At 38.7% G+C, this 18,896-nt stretch overlaps 1 protein-coding gene across 4 annotated transcripts in view; it reads left to right on the top strand.

Annotated features, from left to right (window-relative positions):
- The window catches only part of CHST9 (carbohydrate sulfotransferase 9), a 96,939-nt gene that overhangs the window by 23,839 nt on the left and 54,204 nt on the right, over positions 1–18,896 (top strand). The window contains exon 1 of one of the 4 annotated variants that reach the window (XM_080582843.1): positions 2,151–6,426. The exons of the other annotated variants lie outside the window; for them this stretch is intronic. The gene's annotated coding sequence lies outside the window, so the exon portion shown is untranslated. Of the gene's footprint in view, positions 1–2,150; positions 6,427–18,896 lie in introns of those variants that run through there. 4 annotated transcript variants of the gene reach the window in all.

The following is an 18,896-nucleotide window of genomic DNA, read 5'->3' as shown; positions in this document are numbered from 1 at the left end:
ATATTACTTTGGTTCAGCTATTTCTTGGCATTTCTTATCACTAAGATATTTTTGGCCTCAATTATGTTCTTTCTCATTCATCAGTCATTGTTAAATTCTCTATTATTAAATCATACTTCAGTGACTTCATTAAAAAAGGCCGTCATCACACAGTCATAATGGGGGGTGGGAAATGCAGAATTAATATTGCAGGTGCCTTATGAATAACCTGGTCAAAACTGTGTATTTGCCTTGAGAAAACTTCTGATATTGCAGTTTTTTTCAGCTTTTTCCTGCCTTCCAAATACCTAGAAGAAACTAATGCAGCTGCAGTTTATGAAGGTATACAGTGGAGAATATGTAGGAGTATAGTATTTTTTATGGTGAGAACTAATGTCTTCCTCATGTTAAGATCACGCTGTGCCAAAAAGGTCTGTGCTTCAGAGAATGGTGCTACTTATTAAATATTAAATGGTGCTACTTGTACTGATAATTTGTATGATCAGTAAAATCAACAAAAAAATTTTTGGTAAAAGCAATGCTGAAGTTTGACCAATTATAAGCGCTAAACTGTCTGCTCCTGCGAAGTCCCTAGCTTGCATTCTAAATAGTGTTTTTTCTTTGGCTTCTGTTGTTTTCTTCTGATGTGATAATACACATGTACCGAATGTTTGTGGCATGGAGTTGATGTTATGGGGTAGTTATATTGCTATATAACAGTCACATCTTGCTATATTGCTATATTCACATATTTGCTAGCACATATTGCTAGTCACATAGCAATACTAGCACATATTGCCAGTCACATATTGCTATATATCGGTCACATTTTGTCCTTAAATAAATAGCAGTAAAACAGCAAATAAACATGTTTGTATTTAATATAATGCCAAATACTCTATGGAATCAGAAATGTTCATTTGAAACTGCACCATCAATGAATGTTTTCCAGCTATTAATAAAATATTTGTTGTGGGGGATGGAGACCTAATCTGATACTGAAACATCTAATAGAAGCTAACGATAAGGATTTATGTGTGGAGGCACTACCTCGTAATGGTACTGTGAGCTGGGGAAAGAGGAGTGCTGAAAGGGAGGGAAGGCAGAGCCTGAAAAGTTAAAATAGGTTTGGTGGTGTGTCACTCAGTCCTTGGGGAAAAAATACCTGAGACTGACAAACTAGGCAGGTCAAAGACAAGCAAAAAAGCCCAAATCTGATTCCCATAAATTTTGTTTTCAGAACAGGACAGTTTAATCCAGGGGCTCATAAATAATCATTATAATGAGGAATGTTTGTGGGGCACCATAACTTGGTCTTAAAATATTGTGCAGTTATGAATACCAGAGATACTGAGGGGAGACATTTAGGCAGCTGCAAACCTGAAAGCACCAAGTTTCAAAAAGAAATGTTACTTGAGATAAGCATAGGGTGGCAGAGTAGTAAGGTGATCATCCTCCACCATGTCAGGCATACCACGTCATGTGTAACTTCAAGTACCTCAAGTAGGGACATGATAAAACCAATTTGATTTGGCAGATAAGAAGAAAACCTAAACTAGCTGAGGCCCAGAGGTCTGTCTATGTTAGCATATTGTCTCTACTACAGTGCCTAGAGCAGACTATATAAATAAGGCAAGTTTATAATGATAATTCAGAGAATTTTCTTTGACCTTTCTGATTTATTACTTGGAGACTTCCTGGATTGGAGATGTGTTAAGTAGCCCTGTATTATGCTTTCTTCCATGAATTTGTACAGTGCTATCTTGACTGATGCCTTTCCCCTGTGATTCCTGTGCTGAAGAGTGCCCAGCTTGAATGCGTTGGGAAATCCTAGTAGCATTTTTTATATGATGCTGATTAATCCTATGGAAATATTTACCAGAGCATGATATCATTGGATTACTAAAAAATTTTCCACCCAGTATGAATGTGGTTTACTAATCTTAAAGTGTTAAAGTGACTCCTGGGTGACTGGCTCAGCAAAACATCCTGGCTACTTTTTTACTTCCTTGTTAATTTTCAATATTTTTCTCTAGCAGAAGCAGTGAGTCAGGAATGGTTAGCTGTTTCACGTTGGATTTGTACCTATCAAAGAATTAACAATAATTTTAGAACGTTGTTCTCTATTTTGGGGGGGGGGGGGGGGGAGGAGATACCTAATTAAGTGTACTCCTGGCTGTTCCAGGATTGAGTTCCCATATGTGTAAATAAACTGTTTTTCAAAGAGAGACTTATATAAGAACAGGTTACAGAATCACAGAATGGTTGAGGTTGGAAGGGACCCCTTGAGATCATCCAGTCCAACATCCTTTCCAAGCAGGGTCACCTGGAGCACGTTGCACAGGACACAGATCTGATAGACATTTGGGTGGGGGGTTGAGTGTAAAGCACTTCTTCCATAAGATGATGATTAGCATTTCTTCAATATGAATAATAGATAGAACTATACTTCTCTGCCAGTGGGATCAGTAACTCAAATAATGATTAGTTTTTAATTAGATGGATATTTTTTTCCATGCTTTTAACAAAACATTCGTATTTTAGTGCCTAAGATTGAGAGGGAGAGAAACGTGAGGATTTTTTTAAATATAAAACGTAAAGTATTCTAAATGCTGCATTTGTTTAATGTTGCTCATACAGCAATTACAAACAGAGATGACAGTCCAAGTCAGGCAAACCATTTGCTGGATCTGGATAACAAATAGAATAGCAGCATAGCTTGCTTTCATTTTTTGACACCATCTAGAATGAAACTGTAGTGTATCAATCAGATGCAACACCTTTAGAAACAGAATTATGATTAAACTGTTTGTGGAGCTACTGCCACCACCTTTTCCACTGCTTGGAGGAACTGACCTGCTGCCATTTCATCTCAGAAGAGCTGTCTGTCATTAGTGGGTATAGGTATGCCACTTCACTTCTTCATCTTAGAGAAACTGAGCGTCTGACAGCAGCTAGGGTGTTTTAGGATGAAACTGCTGCCTAAACATTAAACTTTAACAGATGAAAACTGAATTTTCCTGTCTTATCTGACAATTAATGAGGAAGATGGCAGTAATGTCAAATGGCCTCTGAATGAACTTTTGAGACGTGAAAATGCATGAATGGAAAAATAACTTTAATTTGAAGCAATGTAGTTAAGCACTGATAACAAACAAATTTTTGGAGGGGAAAAAAAAAAAAACACAAACCTGGATGGGGCAAAGAAGGGCTCTAAGAGATTATGCTTAACACTGAATAGATGCGAGTAACTAATTTTCATAGAAGTTTTCACTTATTTTTCCTGTTAATTTTTTAGAGTAATTTTGAAATTACTTAAATTGCAGACTTTTTTTTTTTTTTAAAGCAAATGATTTTTGTTGCATCACAGAAGAATAATGAGTAAATTAAGGTTAAGGTTGCCTGAAAATCTTTCAGAATACTTTTTGCTGGAAAATATAATTCTATCAAAGTAGGAACTAAATATAAATAAAAAATATAGATTCTTTCATGTCTTACTTCAAAGAAAAATGTAATAAAAATACAAATTTAATTATTTAATCTCTGAGTTTGCCTTTTAAGAAACCTTTTGATTGAGAGCAAGATACGATGTGTAGATAAACTTCCACATCCTGTTAAAGATGAAATAACTACAATGTTGAAGTTTCCTTCAAAACAGTAATTGAGGTTTTTACACAAATACCTTTTGTAACAAAATCCCTAAAATGCATTTGGGTATATAGGAGATACTGTATAATTTGAATTTAAGAGTGAGAAGGATAATACATCACTTAATTTCTTTGACAAATGAACTTTGTTTAATTAGCTACAGTACTTCAGAGACTGTTAGCAAATATTTTGCTGTTTGTCTCCTAAAGTATGACTTACTGTAAGGAGACCTTGCAACAGCAATCTACTAAGTTTTCATTTAAGATGATGAGACCTCAGAATTTCATGAGTAAAGTCTGTCTGTACAGTTTATTGAGGCATTAGCTGGAGAATCTGATAGATACTCCTATTGTTCATCGTTAAACTTGTGTTGTTGTTTTTTAATTCTACAAAGTTAAATTTTCTGATAGAAACTATACAGTGTATGCTGTTGGAGCTGTTAGATAAAGGTTGCATTCCTTCTAAATTCAATTCCTAAAAGTAAGAAGAAGGCAACATTCAGTCACAGATGAAATAATCTCCAAAGCAGAGCTGATCAAATATTTTGAAGCTTTTAGAAAGTAATATAAGCCTTCCTTTTCATTTATGCGATTTTGGTTTGGAGAAACCTTGTACTTATAACAAAATATATCCTTCTTCAAGAATTAATTTTCTTTTGGAAGCAGTCCCTGAAGTCATTTTTCAGTAACTGTCTGATTAAGAGATGCAAGAATATGCATTTGATTGTTGAATCTCTGCTAAAGAAGCTCAAACATTTAGTTTAGTGTAAATATATATGTGTGTAAAAATCTAGCTTTCCTCATAGCACGAGGCAACTGTTTTGAGGATCACTTCTAACCTGATAGGCTGTCTGATAGAAACTATCTAGTGGATAATATACTGAAATGGTAATGGCTCACCATTGAATATAAAATAGCATTTCAGAAGACACGGAGCATCATGTCTTCTCTTATGTGTAATGCAAATGGATAGGAGAAAATGACATATGCAGTTGCTTTCCATTGATACAGTGACAAGCAGTAGATGGAACTGCAGGTTTATGCATACTTCATACTTTTTTGCCTGACAGTAGAAATGCCAGTATAAATTTGACTCCTCTATCCTTTAAATTGCATAATGTCAGTCAGTAGTAGCAGTGGTTTATGGAAATGAGGGTAATGTCAGCTTACTTCAGTGTTATGCTTTTCATGCTTTAAGCAAATAAGACCACTTTCATAGCTCATTTGTGGTCTGAAAAGTTTGAGGTGTTTTGGATTTGAGTAGTAAAGTATTGTAACACATTTCCCATGTGGTACTGAGCATGACATGGCTGTTGCCACTAAGACACGTGACTGCTCTCAGCCCTTGATTGTAGAATCCCCAGATGAGCATCTCTGGGTGCCTTTGGGTGTAAATAGTCCTGTAATGAATGATGCTGCTCTCCTGTATCTGCTCAGGTAGGTACTGATCCTCCTATATGTCCTAAGTTAAAAAATAAAAAGGGAGACTTTCTTCAGCTTTTTAGCCCGGGACGTCAGTAGCTCATGGCTAGAGTCATTTGATCCTGGTTTAGTTGGAGAAGATCAAAATAAGATTTGCTGTACTCTGTTTAAAAAAACAAAAAACATGGTTGTGACCCCTGAATAAAGGAAAAGTTTCTTATAGGTCTAGGGTGTCTTGGGGAGGGTGTTGTAAATTGATCATGGAGCTTAATCAAGAAAGATGTAAAGAGGTTTCAAATCATGACTTTCACATTAAGTGTAGTCACATCTGTCATGACTTATAGGAGAAAGCTAGAGACAAGATGTGTAGGAGAACATTTCTAAAAGAAACTTGGGGGTCGATAGGGTGATTTTGCTGACTGCTGTGATTGGTGGAGAGGAGTACGCTTCCTTTTACCCTGCAAGATAATTTGGGGTTTGGGCTCTTCTGCAGTGAATTGCCAGTGAGGCTGGTGTTACATACTGGTTTGGACTAAGGCTGTGCCAGAGAGTTGGTAGTTCTTGTTGTTTGCAGTATGAGCAACTCAGGAAGAGTCCTCTGGGTAAGGCTGAAAATGGGCTGAGAGCAGACAGATACAGAGGCAGGTGAGTTACTAGCTTAAAGTTTCAAAATAACATTGTGTGGTTGTTTTGTTGTTGTTTTAGTTTTGGTTTGGTTTGTTTTTCATTTGATGGATTACTGCTTGCAATTAAAAATTATCCTTTTCTGAACATCTCCTTTGGAGCCACTGTCTTTCCAATGGCTTTAGAGAGAGTCTAGAAAGAGACTGGTTTCTTCTGCCTAAAATTAGGCTTGTGAATACCCCCCAGAGATACTACAGTTTGTGTGTTCTCTGTATAAACATTTTAAAGAGGGTGTGCAAAGGAAATCTAGCCAAAAATAGAAAGGAGGTTTCATGTTGCTTGGTTATATAAAACTGCAAAGGTTTGCCAGGTTCTTCTGTGGTTACACAGCTTATTTAACCCTTTATATGGTCTGTAGTTCAAGTTTATGTTTTTTAAGATCATTTTCAAATGCCAGCTCAAGAACTGAGCAAAAAAATGCAAATGCTTCTCTGTGAACAGTGGGGGAAAAATAATGCAAATTAGATCTGATACATGAAATACTGTGAGAGGGAATATATAGTATGCTGCATCCTCTTTCAGCCATTAAGCACTCAGGAAGTTTCTTTGCGTTTCATGAAGGTGTGCGGTTTTCATCTGATGTGCAGTGAGCTTACCTGGTAAACAGTAAATCAAGAGATTTACAACATCAAACGCTTTTACCTCCTCTCATTGTTCGAGGAAGGGTGACCTCTTAACCGAGGACCTTAATAAGGTGGGTGATAATACATTGTCTGAACTTAGCCTAGATTTCCTACAAAACCTTCTACCTTCAAAACCTTCAAAAATCTTCTGTGCCACAATTCACTGTCTACAAAGTGGGATCGACACCAGTTCCTACTTTACAGGATTCCTGTGGTATTTGGATCTCATGCTAACTGGGACATACCATCTTAGGTTCAAGGGAGGTTTCTTTGTTTGTTCTTTGCAGCCCTTGCTTACAAAGGCAAGAGAACTTCTTCACAGATTAATTTTATTTCCTTTTTCCCATTTCTTTTTGGTAACTATGAAAATCCAGAGTAATTTTGAATGAAGAGATATGATATTTTGCTGTTCTTCACGGTTTATGCTCTGCTTTCATTATTTACAAAGTTCTTATAACCAATTCATTTATCTTATCAAAATGTCTAGTCAGATAAAAATGATTTCTTGTGAATTATAATGGCCAGTGTACAGTAGCTCTGGTTGCAAAGCTGACAGGTGGTCCATAAGATGTAACGTATACATATTTTCTTGTTTAATCTAGTTTAAGAACTGCCAGCCATTGCTATGCCAATATGAATATTTATTTTACTGAGTTTAGAAGCCAATTCTTTTCACCATCTCAAATTTCCTGGTTCTATATGTCCTTGCATATTTAACCCAATAAAGCCTATTAATAATAATAATAAACAAACTTACTTTGCATTGCATGATTTTAAAATATTAAAACACACACACACAAAAAATGTCTAATAAATTTTCAAATAGACGTTCAATAAATGTTATGTCAGTATCTGTAAGCCACTTGCCTTTAACTAGAGTATAAATGTATTTAAGAACCAAAAGGAGAAAAATACAATTTATTGTTCCCTAGCCATTTAAGCTGGAAAGCTTATAGTCTTGTATTCCAGCATCATCTGCCTCTGAAAGACTGATGTTTCAATGCTGTTTATGTTAAAGGTATTAATGCTAATCACAGTGGTCTAACAGGGTTGTTTCATAAGCCTTAAATATTCTTCTTTACATGTCATAGATCTATATTGTATGTTTAGTTTTTTGGGAGGGTGGTGTGATACTAATATTTAAGCACTTCGGATCAGGTAGATTGTCCTCATAGTGTCTGAATACTTCTGCATATAACAAGTTTTTACCCTGTTCTATTTCCCTTTTTGTTGCTCAAAAGTGAAGTAGATATATTTTTGATGATTTTGATCCTAATAGAGAAAAATATATGGTCTTGTTTGTGTCTTCTACACATTTTATATGTAAACTGGTAACTGGATTGAAGGATTGTTCTAAAGGGGCAAAGAGCAGAGCAAAGATCGTGGAAAACCTTGCAGTGGTATAGATGATCATTTGTATTGTTTAATAGCACAGTTGGATAATTGCTGTGGATTCTTCAAGACAAAGCTCTTAAATTCTCTATGCAATATCCAAAGTACCACCCATAATTCTTTGAGTATTATTTTTATCTGTTTGACAGATTCTTTTCATTCTCCCATTCCTCTTCAATCCCTGAGGCAGAATGTTTTTGGTGTTTTTTTTTTAAATAATTTTCATTTTGACAGCTATGTATAATAAGATATCTTAAAGTAGGAGAAGAAAAAATATTCAGAACCAACAGACACTACTTAATAAAGAAGAGTGAGTTAACTTAAGTGTGTTCGCTGCTTCTGCTTTTCTTATCTGCACCCAAGAGCCTCAAATGAACTTCTACTTTTATGTAAGCGTGTTAATATTTTACTACTAGGATATTATTTTGTACCAAAAATTCTTTAAAAGAAAATGTTTACAATGCAAACTAAAGTGAAAAAGGAGTCCGGTTATAAAAAGTAATTAAAGTAGGGAAAGTAGGGAAAAAAAGGCATTCTTACTATTAATCAAAAATACAAAGCATGGCTATTTGTACGTGTCCTCTTGTGCTGCCCTGAAAGGGCATAAATACCGTAGTCAGAAATACCATACTTCTTGCAGCAGCAATTCTGTTTGAACAGGACAATTAATTCTGAGTTTAAATTAAAAATAAATGGTATTTGGCCTCTGGAGGCATTTTCCTGTTTGTGGCTTTGGTTGCTAGTTCTGGTATCTGGCTTAGTGATATAAGGTGGAAGGTCTTTTTTAAGGCTTTTGGTTTCTTGCTGGCTGAAACTATAGATTTTAATGCCCTCTGTCCATGGGCACTGAAGTTTCTGGGAAATCTGTACCTAGAAACCATTATCAAGATAAATTTACTTACGAAGTTACAGAACATAAAATCTGAAATGATGCAGAGGATTTGCATACACGGATCTTGATTAGGAGTAACATTCTGCCTTGAATGTTATTCTACTTTCTTTCTAATGCAAGCCATTTCATGCATGGCTTAAGGTATCTGAGAGGTGTGCAACTATTTTATAATTTTGAAGGTCTGCGTTGTCCTCCCAAGTGGGTAGCAATACAGAAGGACACTAGGAGCCTAGCAAATGATTCCATCTCATGTAGGCAAAGTGGAGAAGTCATTTCTACAAAACCAGGTCTTTTCATTGTTCAAGAAGAACTTAATAGCTCTGCATTTTCTGCAGGTAATCCCTGCAGCTCTGCATTTTCTGCAGGTAATCCCTGCACCTCGCAATGTGGAAATAAAATGTGGTGAGAGATGGGCAGGGTGCCCCCCCCCCCAACAAATCCCAGGCCTTTCTTGCACATGTTGAGTCCCCAGTACAAAGCAGAAGGAAAGCTAACTGTCCTAACTCAAAATGGGCAAACAGCAACAGCAGTTAATTTTGGCTAAGAGATTTCCATTAACTGTTTGAAACAGCTGGGCTATGTTTCACTGCTCTTTTGTTTGGTATCAAGACATACAGACAGATAGATACACATATGTGCATACTATTATTTTATGCATAGTTTCTTGTCCCTTTAAACCTGTAAATGCAGTAGGATCTTGGAACATTGGGAAGAGAACAGAGCTAGTTAGCCTACTTGGGAGGTGCCCCATTAGACCTGCTGTTCATGAACAGAGAAGGACTGGTGGGAGATGTGGTGGTTGGGAGCTGTCTTGGGCAGAGTAACCATGAAATTGTAAAGTTCTCTATTCTTGGTGAAGTCAGGAGGGGGTCAGTAAAACTGCTGCCTTGGACTTCCAGAGGGCAGACTTTGAATTGTTTGGGACACTGGTACAGAGGGTCCCTTGGGAGTCAGTCCTTAAGGGCAGAGGAGTCCAGGAAGACTGGACACTCCTCAAGAAGGACGTCTTCAAGGCACAGGAGCAGTCTGTCCCTGCGTGCCATAAGATGAGCTGGCAGGGAAGAAGACCAGCTTGGCTGAATGGAGAACTTCTGCTGAGTCTCCAGGAGAAAAAGAGAGTTTATGTCCAGTGGAAGAAGGGGCAGGCAACTCAGGGAAAGTACAAAAAAGTTGCTAGCATATACAGGGAAAAAATCAGAAAGGTTAAAGCCCAGCATGAGCTCAACCTGGCCACTGTGGTAAACGATAAATATATATATATGTTTGTACAAATATATTAACAGTAAGAGGAGGACCAGTGAGAATCTCCATCCCTTACTGGACGCAGTGGGGAACATGACTACTGAAGATAAGGAAAAGGCTGAGGTTCTTAATGCCTTCCTACATCTGTCTACATCTGCTCCACCTGGACTGTCACAAGTCCATGGGGCCAAGTGCTGAGGGAGCTGGCAGATGTGATTGCCGATCTGCTTTCTGTCATCTGTAAATAGTCATGCTCAACTGGAGAGGTCCCAGGTGACTGGAGACTTACTAATGTGACACCCATCTATAAGAAGGGTGATAAGGAAGATCTGGGGAACCACAGGTCTGCCAGCCTGACCTTGGTTTACCCTGACCTAGGGAAGTTTATGGAAAAGATCTTCTTGAGTGCAATCACACAGCATATGCAAGACAGTCATGGGATCAGGCCCAGCCTGCATGGGTTCATGAAAGGCAAGTCCTGTCTGACCAACCTCATCTCCTTCTATGACCGGGTGACCCGCCTGGTGGATGAGGGAAAGGCTGTTGATGTAGTCTACCTAGACTTCAGCAAGGCCTTTGACATGGTCTCCCACAGTATTCTCCTGGAGAAGCTGGCAGCCCACGGCTTGGACAGGTACACTCCTTGCTGGGATAAAAACTGGCTGGACGGCCGGGCCCAGATAACGGTGGTGAATGGAGTGAAGATCAGCATGAGTTTAATTTTAAACTTCTGGTTGGTTGGTGGTTGGTTGTCTGATTAAAAAAAATAAATAAAAATAGTACTCTTTGCTCATAGGTGTTACAGAAATAATGAAGTTTAAAGTGCTTTTGTTATTCCTAACAAAACCAGACAGCAAAAAAAAATGGAGAAGCATTTAACCATAGTTGCTTTGTTATATTACATTTTTTTATGGGTTACTGAGCTTCTCTGTAAATTCATAGGAGCATGAGGGTGTATAGAAGCAAAGCAATTAAAATGCTATTCTTGTTCCTCGGGTCTCTAAACATAAGTAGTTTATGCATTCAGTATTTTGGGATCTTGAAAATATATAATTTGTATAAAACATCTTAGCAGTAATTCAAGCTTTCCATAACACATAAGGGCTTTCTAAATTAGTTTAAAACTTATCCCTGTGTTTAAAAGAAACCTGAGAAGCAAAATCCAACCAAGTTCATATTTTCCTATACATGGAATGTAAAATTGTTAGATTTCTAAATTCCTCACTGGATGTTGGAACCTCTGATTACAAGTGGGTTTTTAAGCCTTCCCTTCCCTTGCCCTTAGAAAGAAGATGGTGGTATATTCCTTTCCATTTTGGGGAAACATCTAAGCCAAAGTATAAAATGTGTCTTTGTTGATGTTCAGTTAGTGTTTCCCTCCCCTGCATCTTACTCACTGGTATGACTTTGATAGTTTGTTGGGGACTAACCATATTGAATAATTTGATTCTGATTTTTACGATCTTGCAGTTGTATTTTTTTTTTGCAGTATTTTATTCTTCAGAGTTGTTTGTTCCTTTTGTTTTCATGAGCAGCAGTAAAAATTCTTGGCTTGGAAAAAACTGCTGGACATTGTGGGAGTTTGATAATAGCATCTTCCTACACTTGGCATCTTTGACTTTCAGCAGTTTCAAACATTACCTTAAGGCAGGTATTAGCAACATGGATGTTGATTCTTGAAATTTGCTTTGAAAGGTACTGGTAATCAGGCTGGGTCCTATTTTGGTGTTTTTCATTTAGTAGGTATGGTGATGGTTGGATGTTATGATATGGTACTTCCTAGAAAAAAATGACAACTTTTGTTCTTTTTACCTTGTTATTTCTCTGAATGAATTACAGAATTGCTACGGGGGGGGGGGGGGGGGGGGGAAGTACTGTGAATCTGAAATGCTATAGAGAGGGAGGGTAGTGGGAGAAAAATAACACTGCAGATATGACTAATTAAATTAGTGATCTGTGCTACTTTAATAAAAATTTTGAAGATGTATAGACCATACCATGACCTTCATGTTTGCAATTAACAATAACTGAATCTAAAGTGTGATTCAAAGTATACCCCAAGATCTGTATGCTTGTATGCTTGTACTGTACTCTAGATATATATAAAAATAAAATAAAATAATAATAAAAAACTTTTTGCATTTATTTTACTCTGTGGCACAGTTCTCTTAGAGTCCTTTGCCTCTTGATATCAAATATGTTTGTAGCTTAAATTATGATTGTCAGCTCAGACTGCAGTTATTCTCATATGAACAGTGTATGGCAATCAGATCCCAAATACAGCATATTGAGGCCAGATCTCTGGAGCCAGTGGAACAGGGGTTCTTTGGACAAAAAGCACCGAGGGATGCTGTGAGGTAGAACTGGAATGGAGTTCAAATGGAGTGTTTTCCGAATGAGAAGACATATTTTGTGAGGCATGAAGGTAAAAAAGGCCGAGAAGGACAAACTAACTGTCTGAGAGAAATCCTTACCAATTAAGGTAGAAGAAAAGCTCAACTTTCCAAACTCGGAGTATGCCAAGAGTTCTGGGTTTTGCTGTAGAAAGATCATAGACTGTAGCTCTGGAAAATACACTGGAAGTATTACCTAAAATCTTGCACCTGTTGCAGAGAACTGGTAATTCTTGGGATACGTTGAGTTGCATGCAGAGCTAGCAAGATGGGCACAATTGGAGGCCCCTCTGTATGTCCAAGCAAATAGTGAAAGGAATGAACTTGAAGTGTGCAATAGCAGAAACAGGAATCTCATCGGCAAAACGTATGCACAAAGAAAAGATTTCAGTGCATCCCTTGTTGCAGGAAACTGATTTTGTTTGACTTGTTAAATGAGGAGTGTGAAGAGCAATGAAGTCAGACATATCTTGGTAGTGTCTGTGAAACAAAAGCTCTTCTTGCCCCTTAGAAAAGGGCAACTTAGAGTTTCAGCTGAATGGCAGAGAATTGAGTGTAAGGCCAGAAGTGTAATGAAAATAAGACATTGTTACTTATGTGGAGAACCTCAATGCATTAGGTATCACCACAAAATTCAATACTTGCAGGTAGGACGTTAAATTGTAGAAGAGAGCGCTAAACCTGCATATTCAGTATGGTATGAGGAGGTTGATACCACATAGCTGATTCTGTGGAAATTCAAGTCAAGTAGGTCATTCAAAATAGAAGCAACATGGGGATTATTCTCTGTGATGGTTTTGCCCTGCAGGGTGGCTGAACTCCATCATAGCCACTCTCTCACTACCCCTCCTCCTTTGAGGAGGGGGAGAAAATTCAATGGAAAGGGCTCAGGGGTTGAGATAAAGACAGGGAGAACACTCAACAATTATCATCACAGACAAAACAGGCTCAGCATAGGAAGATCGATATAATTTATTGCCTATTACTAACAGACTAGAGCAGTGAGAAACTACAAGCAAACTAAAAACACCTTCCCCCTATCCACCTTCTTCCACCTCATCCCCCCCGGGAGGCACAGGGGAATGGGGAATGGGGGCTGCGGTCAGTCCCTAATGCTTCATCCCCGCTGCCTGTTCACGGTCGCTCTCTGTCCCTGCTCCACGCGGGGTCCCTCCCACGGGATGCCGTCCTTCCCGAACTGAGCCTGCGGGGGCTGCCCACAGGCAGCAGCTCTTCAACAACTGCTCCCACACGGCTCCGTACCACGGGGTCCATCCCCCAGGAGCAAACTGCTCCAGCACGGGTCCCCCACGGGCGGCAGCTCCCCCCAGACCCCCTGCTCCTGCGTGGGCTCCTCTCCACGGGCTGCAGCTCCGGCCCGGGGCCTGCTCCTGCGGGGGCTCTCCATGGGCCGCAGCCTCCTCCAGGCCACATCCACCTGCTCCACCGGGGGCTCCTCCACGGGCTGCAGCGTGGAGATCTGCTCCGTGTGGGACCCGTGGGCTGCAGGGGGACAGCCTGCTCCACCAGGGGCCTCTCCACAGGCCGCAGGGGAACTGCTGCTGCCTGCCTGGAGCACCTCCTGCCCTCCTGCTGCACTGACCTTGGGGTCTGCAGGGCTGGCTCTCACTCATCTCTCCTAGCTGCTGTTGCAGAGCAGTTTTTTCTCTTTCTTAAATTTCGGTGGCCCTACCAGTGTCACTCTCTGACTCGGCTCTGGCCAGCAGCAGGTCCCTTTTGGAGCTGGCTCTGATCTGACATGGGGCAGCTGCTGGGCTCTGCTCACAGAGGCCACCCCTGCAGCCCCCTGCTACCAAACCCTCGCCATGTAAACCTAGTACATTCACTAATCAGAATAGTTGAGTCATCTCATTAGGTGAAATAGTAGGTGAGGTCTATTTAGGTTTTTGAAGAACTGAGACTCATCAGGAGAGAAATTATATTTGTTAGCTTTAAATTACCTTTGCAGACATCATTGCAGAATACTTTTTTGAGTTGCTGTTGCCCATAAATGGAGCAGTTTTATGGGGCTGTATAAGTTACTGTAATGTTCATGGGGTGCAGAAAAATCTGTCTAACTGCCTGCAGCAGCATTTCACTGGTTTGGTTCCCATGTCAGGGAATGTGGTATTTAAAGAAGTTTTCTTCTGAATGGGGAGGAAAGGATCTACTATTTTCTCTGTATTTTATTTAGGGCTTCTGAGGCTGGAGCAAATGTCTTCTTTACTGAATTTGCCCTGCGTGCTTTAGTTGGTTCCTTATAACAGGGTGCTACCTTAAAATACTACCAGTTGTAAATACTGTCGTGTAAATAATAGGAGGGAAAAAAAAAAAAAGCAAACAAACCACCAAACTAGATGATAATTGTTTTGGACTTTTTTAAGCTATTGGGACCTTCAGAAACAAGAGAAATTTATTCTGTTGTAAGCCTGTGAAGAATTCCCAGCTGTGAGATAAAACAGCAAATTTCCACAGAACTGGCTGAAGGTAATAGAACAGCTAAAAGAAATTAGGTAAGAATACTGGAGTGAGATAGCCTTGCTTATCAGCAGGATTAGTGACTGAGCGGGAAGAAGAAAGAATTAGTACAGAACAGCAGTGTATTAGCAGAGAGGTATAATAATTTGAGAACTGGTCTTAATATTTACAAAATACCTCTATTGTGGCAGACTTAACTGCAGTGTTGACTTCTAGTACTAGAGACACACTGAGACTTGCATGTTAGAGCAGGAAATGCAGGAACAAACTGATTTATGAAATTACATCAAGTCTCTAAATAAAAATTTGAATTTGAAAATAATTTCATTTTATAACAATTACGGTTCTGTTGGGCAGTAGCAAAATGTGTATCACTTTTGTGTGTGTGTATGTGTTGTGTTCTCTGTCTAAAATAACAGAAAGTGTATAAGGAGATAAAACTTTCAATTCAGAGAACCTTCCTCCAAGACCCTGAAAACAACTTGGAACAAGGTGAAGTAATTCTTCAAAAGTGAATTGCATTATTCCTTCTTCTAGGACAATGTTCTCCTCACACGATGGTGTGGAAGGTGGTGTCTGCACAACCCAGCAGTGTATTGACACAACAGGATTCAGGTCTTTTGTCTGCTCAGTTGCCTTCCCCCTTTGAGCATGCTGAGTATTGACAAACTACTGCTTCTTGGGAAAACAGTTTGGGTACACCTCCTCTTTGAAGTCTTCTCAGTCTCTGCCACTCTGTTTTATTGGTGAGACAGCTAACAACACTATACAAAAGTATGATAGCAGGAAACCAGTATTTTAGTGGATGAGTTAAAGATAAAAAATCCGTATGGGAAATATAAGGTTGTCTTTCTGTAAAGAAGTAAGCCCTTCCCAGTAAAAGCTATGTTTAGCTCTTCCCACCCATTAAGCACAGTGCTACTCTGTGTGAGTAGCCACTGACAGCATTTTAAAATTTTGCAACATTTTAGCCTGGATACAGGCTAATTGTCCACTGTACTGACAAGGAGACTGAATGGTTCTTTGGCTGTTTTTAAGGCCTAGCTGACCTATCCAGCACAATCTGGTGGGCTCTGCTGATCTATCTGGTATAATCTAGTGGGGTCAATGGGTGAGGTAAATGGGAAGGGAAGGAGAGGGTAAAAAGAGGGGTGAGCTATCAAGTAGTCTTCACTAAGGACAAGGTAAGACTGGAAACCTGTGAAAAGAATGTGAAATGAAACAGATTATCTATACTCTAAGGGTTTCTCTGTGTTGTACAGAAACATGCAATACTTGCTTCTGTTAAATGCTACTAGAACAGGTGTGGGATGGTGTCTTAGTTCTCATATTTCATTGTGGTAGTCTTAAATGAAAATATCTTTTATTTTGCCTGAATAACGTCAGGCAATATTAGTCCACTATTGCATTATTATATGCCTTTCTTACCCTAGAACATCAATGCTGCTTTTGTCATCTTGTAGCAAAATATTTATTTATGCTCTTGATTAAGGCACCAGGACATGTGGAGGGTATATTTCACATGATAAGGGTGGCAGATATGACTGCCAGACCACCAGGCATGGCAAGGTTTGTTGTTTTTTTCCCCCCTACTTCTCATGAGATGTAATTACCAGAATGCATTACCGGATTCAAAACTAAAACTATATTTTGCATTCACGGCTATTCTTTTTAAATCCCAGAAGTCAGATAGTTTGGTATACTTTTCCTGTATTAAAACTGACTGTTGAGTTAAAGATGAAAGCTCTTATCTTACTGTATCTCATCTGAAGAATGATGGTCTTTTTATTCTCCCCAACCCACCTGAAATCTAAAGTATAAGGGAAAAGTAACTTGGACTTCAACGTGGAGTTAGTACTGCTACAAAATATTAATATTAAAGCAGAACTACCAAACTGGAAAGCACTGTCCTGTAAACTTAAAGGAGTGCCAGGTTTGATCTAGTTTTTTCTCTCTGCATGAATGTTTGATCTTCTAAATGAAACTGAACCTCTGCTTCCTTAAATGAATTTCGAAAAAAAACCATTGTAATGTCATTACAATATATTTGCAAGATTTCAAACCAAATAGATCTTCATTGATGGAATAGCTATCTGGTACCCCTAAGTTACCCAAAGACCAATGCCAGAGGTACAGGTCATCATCAAATATGACTTTTAGTACAGTATCAGGGATTACTTACGTATAAATTTTTGATTAATAAAGCATTCTAAAGTTAGTAATTTCTAGCCTTAAAAACATTGAACTTCTTTATTATTTTTATTTTATTTAAACTTTAATTAGTGATACCTTGATATACTAGTATATAAAACAGTTTTTATTTGGGGCAAGTCACTTGTTTGATTTTGTATACACTTAAGTACCTTCAGGCTGCAAATCTTATTTAAATACGTATGAAGGGTGCAAAGCAGCAACAAGGTTGTTTGGACCTAGATACTTGGCAACCACAATGTGCTCTAAATTGTATTCACAAATAGTGACTTCACTGTGTTGGAGACGCCCTGGGCTAACTTCAAGCTAGGTAATTTGTGTGTAAGTAGTAGTCTTGCTGCAGCATCATTATTTCATAGTAATTTAGGGCTCATGATGTACGCTACTTCCCAGATCATGTGGTAGACATAATTCAATTCCCTTGTAATCTTTCAGTCCTTTGAAATTGCTGCTCCATCTCTGTGTTTATCAAACACAAGAATTTTTGAGCAGCCAGAATTTTTTTTCCCAGTTCAAGACAACCAATGTGTCATAAGCTACTAAGACTATATTGCATCCTCTTCATCTTTCCCTAATAAAATAAATAAAACCAACGAACCAGAATTTTACAGGGCATCATTTGGTCTTCTCCGCTAAACAGTCATGGCTTCGTTCCTTCTGGTCACTTCTGCAACATGGAAGGGATGGAGCCTGGGAGGGAAAGCAGTTCCTTACTGTGTTTACAGGCAGCCAGGCAGCTTTGTGCAGACCTTGAATGTTTTCACTCAATGTTTCAAATGTTGTCAGTATCCAAAGTAAAAAGTACTACCTCTTTCTGTGTTTTTCATACTATTTGCATATGAGAATTTGACCATGAAATGAGGTGAATGTTGCTTCAACTGTAGGCACCAAACATAGCCGAAGTCAAGATGAGGTGCTGTGAACAAAACTCCAACTTCTTGCTGTTGATGCTGAATTTGGGTGCCTGTAAGTTACTAGCAGTTTCTGAAGCTTCTAAAAGTGCTTATGCTGTCATGTTCAGGACATGTTTCTGCATATTCTACAGTCATACCTTGGACCTCCCCAAATACAAGTGGGAGAATGCTCCTGCTATGGTGAGTTCTCAGTTGATGAACTTAAAGGCATGAAGTCATTATTGCTTGATCAAGCAAACAAAATTCTCTTGATGACACTGCTGGCACTAGCTTAGTCCCCAGCGTTGCCTATTTGGCTTCATCTCAGCCTTCTCACAGGAAAGCATGACTTAGGAATCTTAGACCAGAACTGGTGCCAGAAACATGCTGACAGGCTGTTACTTTTGTTTTGGGCAATATTTTCTTGGTGCTTTATATTAAGAATAAATAGAACTGAACATCGATGGAAACAACCTCTACTTTTGTTTCAGACTAGCTGGTGGACACTTCAAAACCCCAATATCACATATAGCCCACTTTTTAAAAATCTCTGTTTCGTCATTCAAGAATTCAGTGTTTAGCACTTCTGAAAATGCTGAATGCAAGCTTCTCTACGCCTGTAAATGTATATACAGTAATATCTTCTAGAAGTATTCAGCATCCATTTTTTTCACATAAAGAATTGATAAGGGCTTGCATTTATAACCTGGAGGGTACCAAAGCAGGAGTGAGGAAGTGTCACTGTTGGTCTCTGAAGGTATTTTTTTTTCTTTCTTTTTAAATGATTCTGTAAAAGATGAAGACTACTCTTATTATAGCATTGATGGTAGTGTTTGCATCCATGTGTGTTCCCTGTGATAATGATAATAGTAGTATCTAAGCCAGAAATCTGCACTGAAAATTCCATAGCACTGGTTACTGTCACTTTGTCAAATTTCTATGTTCACGTTTAGGCCAAAACTTCACAGGCAAAGGCTTATTTTCATTAGAAACAGAGAAGATTTGCAGGTCTACTCTGACATTCAAAATTTTGTCATTTC

This window comes from Anser brachyrhynchus (assembly GCF_964034855.1).
Source record: "Anser brachyrhynchus genome assembly, chromosome: 2".
NCBI lineage: Eukaryota > Metazoa > Chordata > Aves > Anseriformes > Anatidae > Anser > Anser brachyrhynchus.
This window is presented reverse-complemented; position numbering and strand designations above follow the sequence as displayed.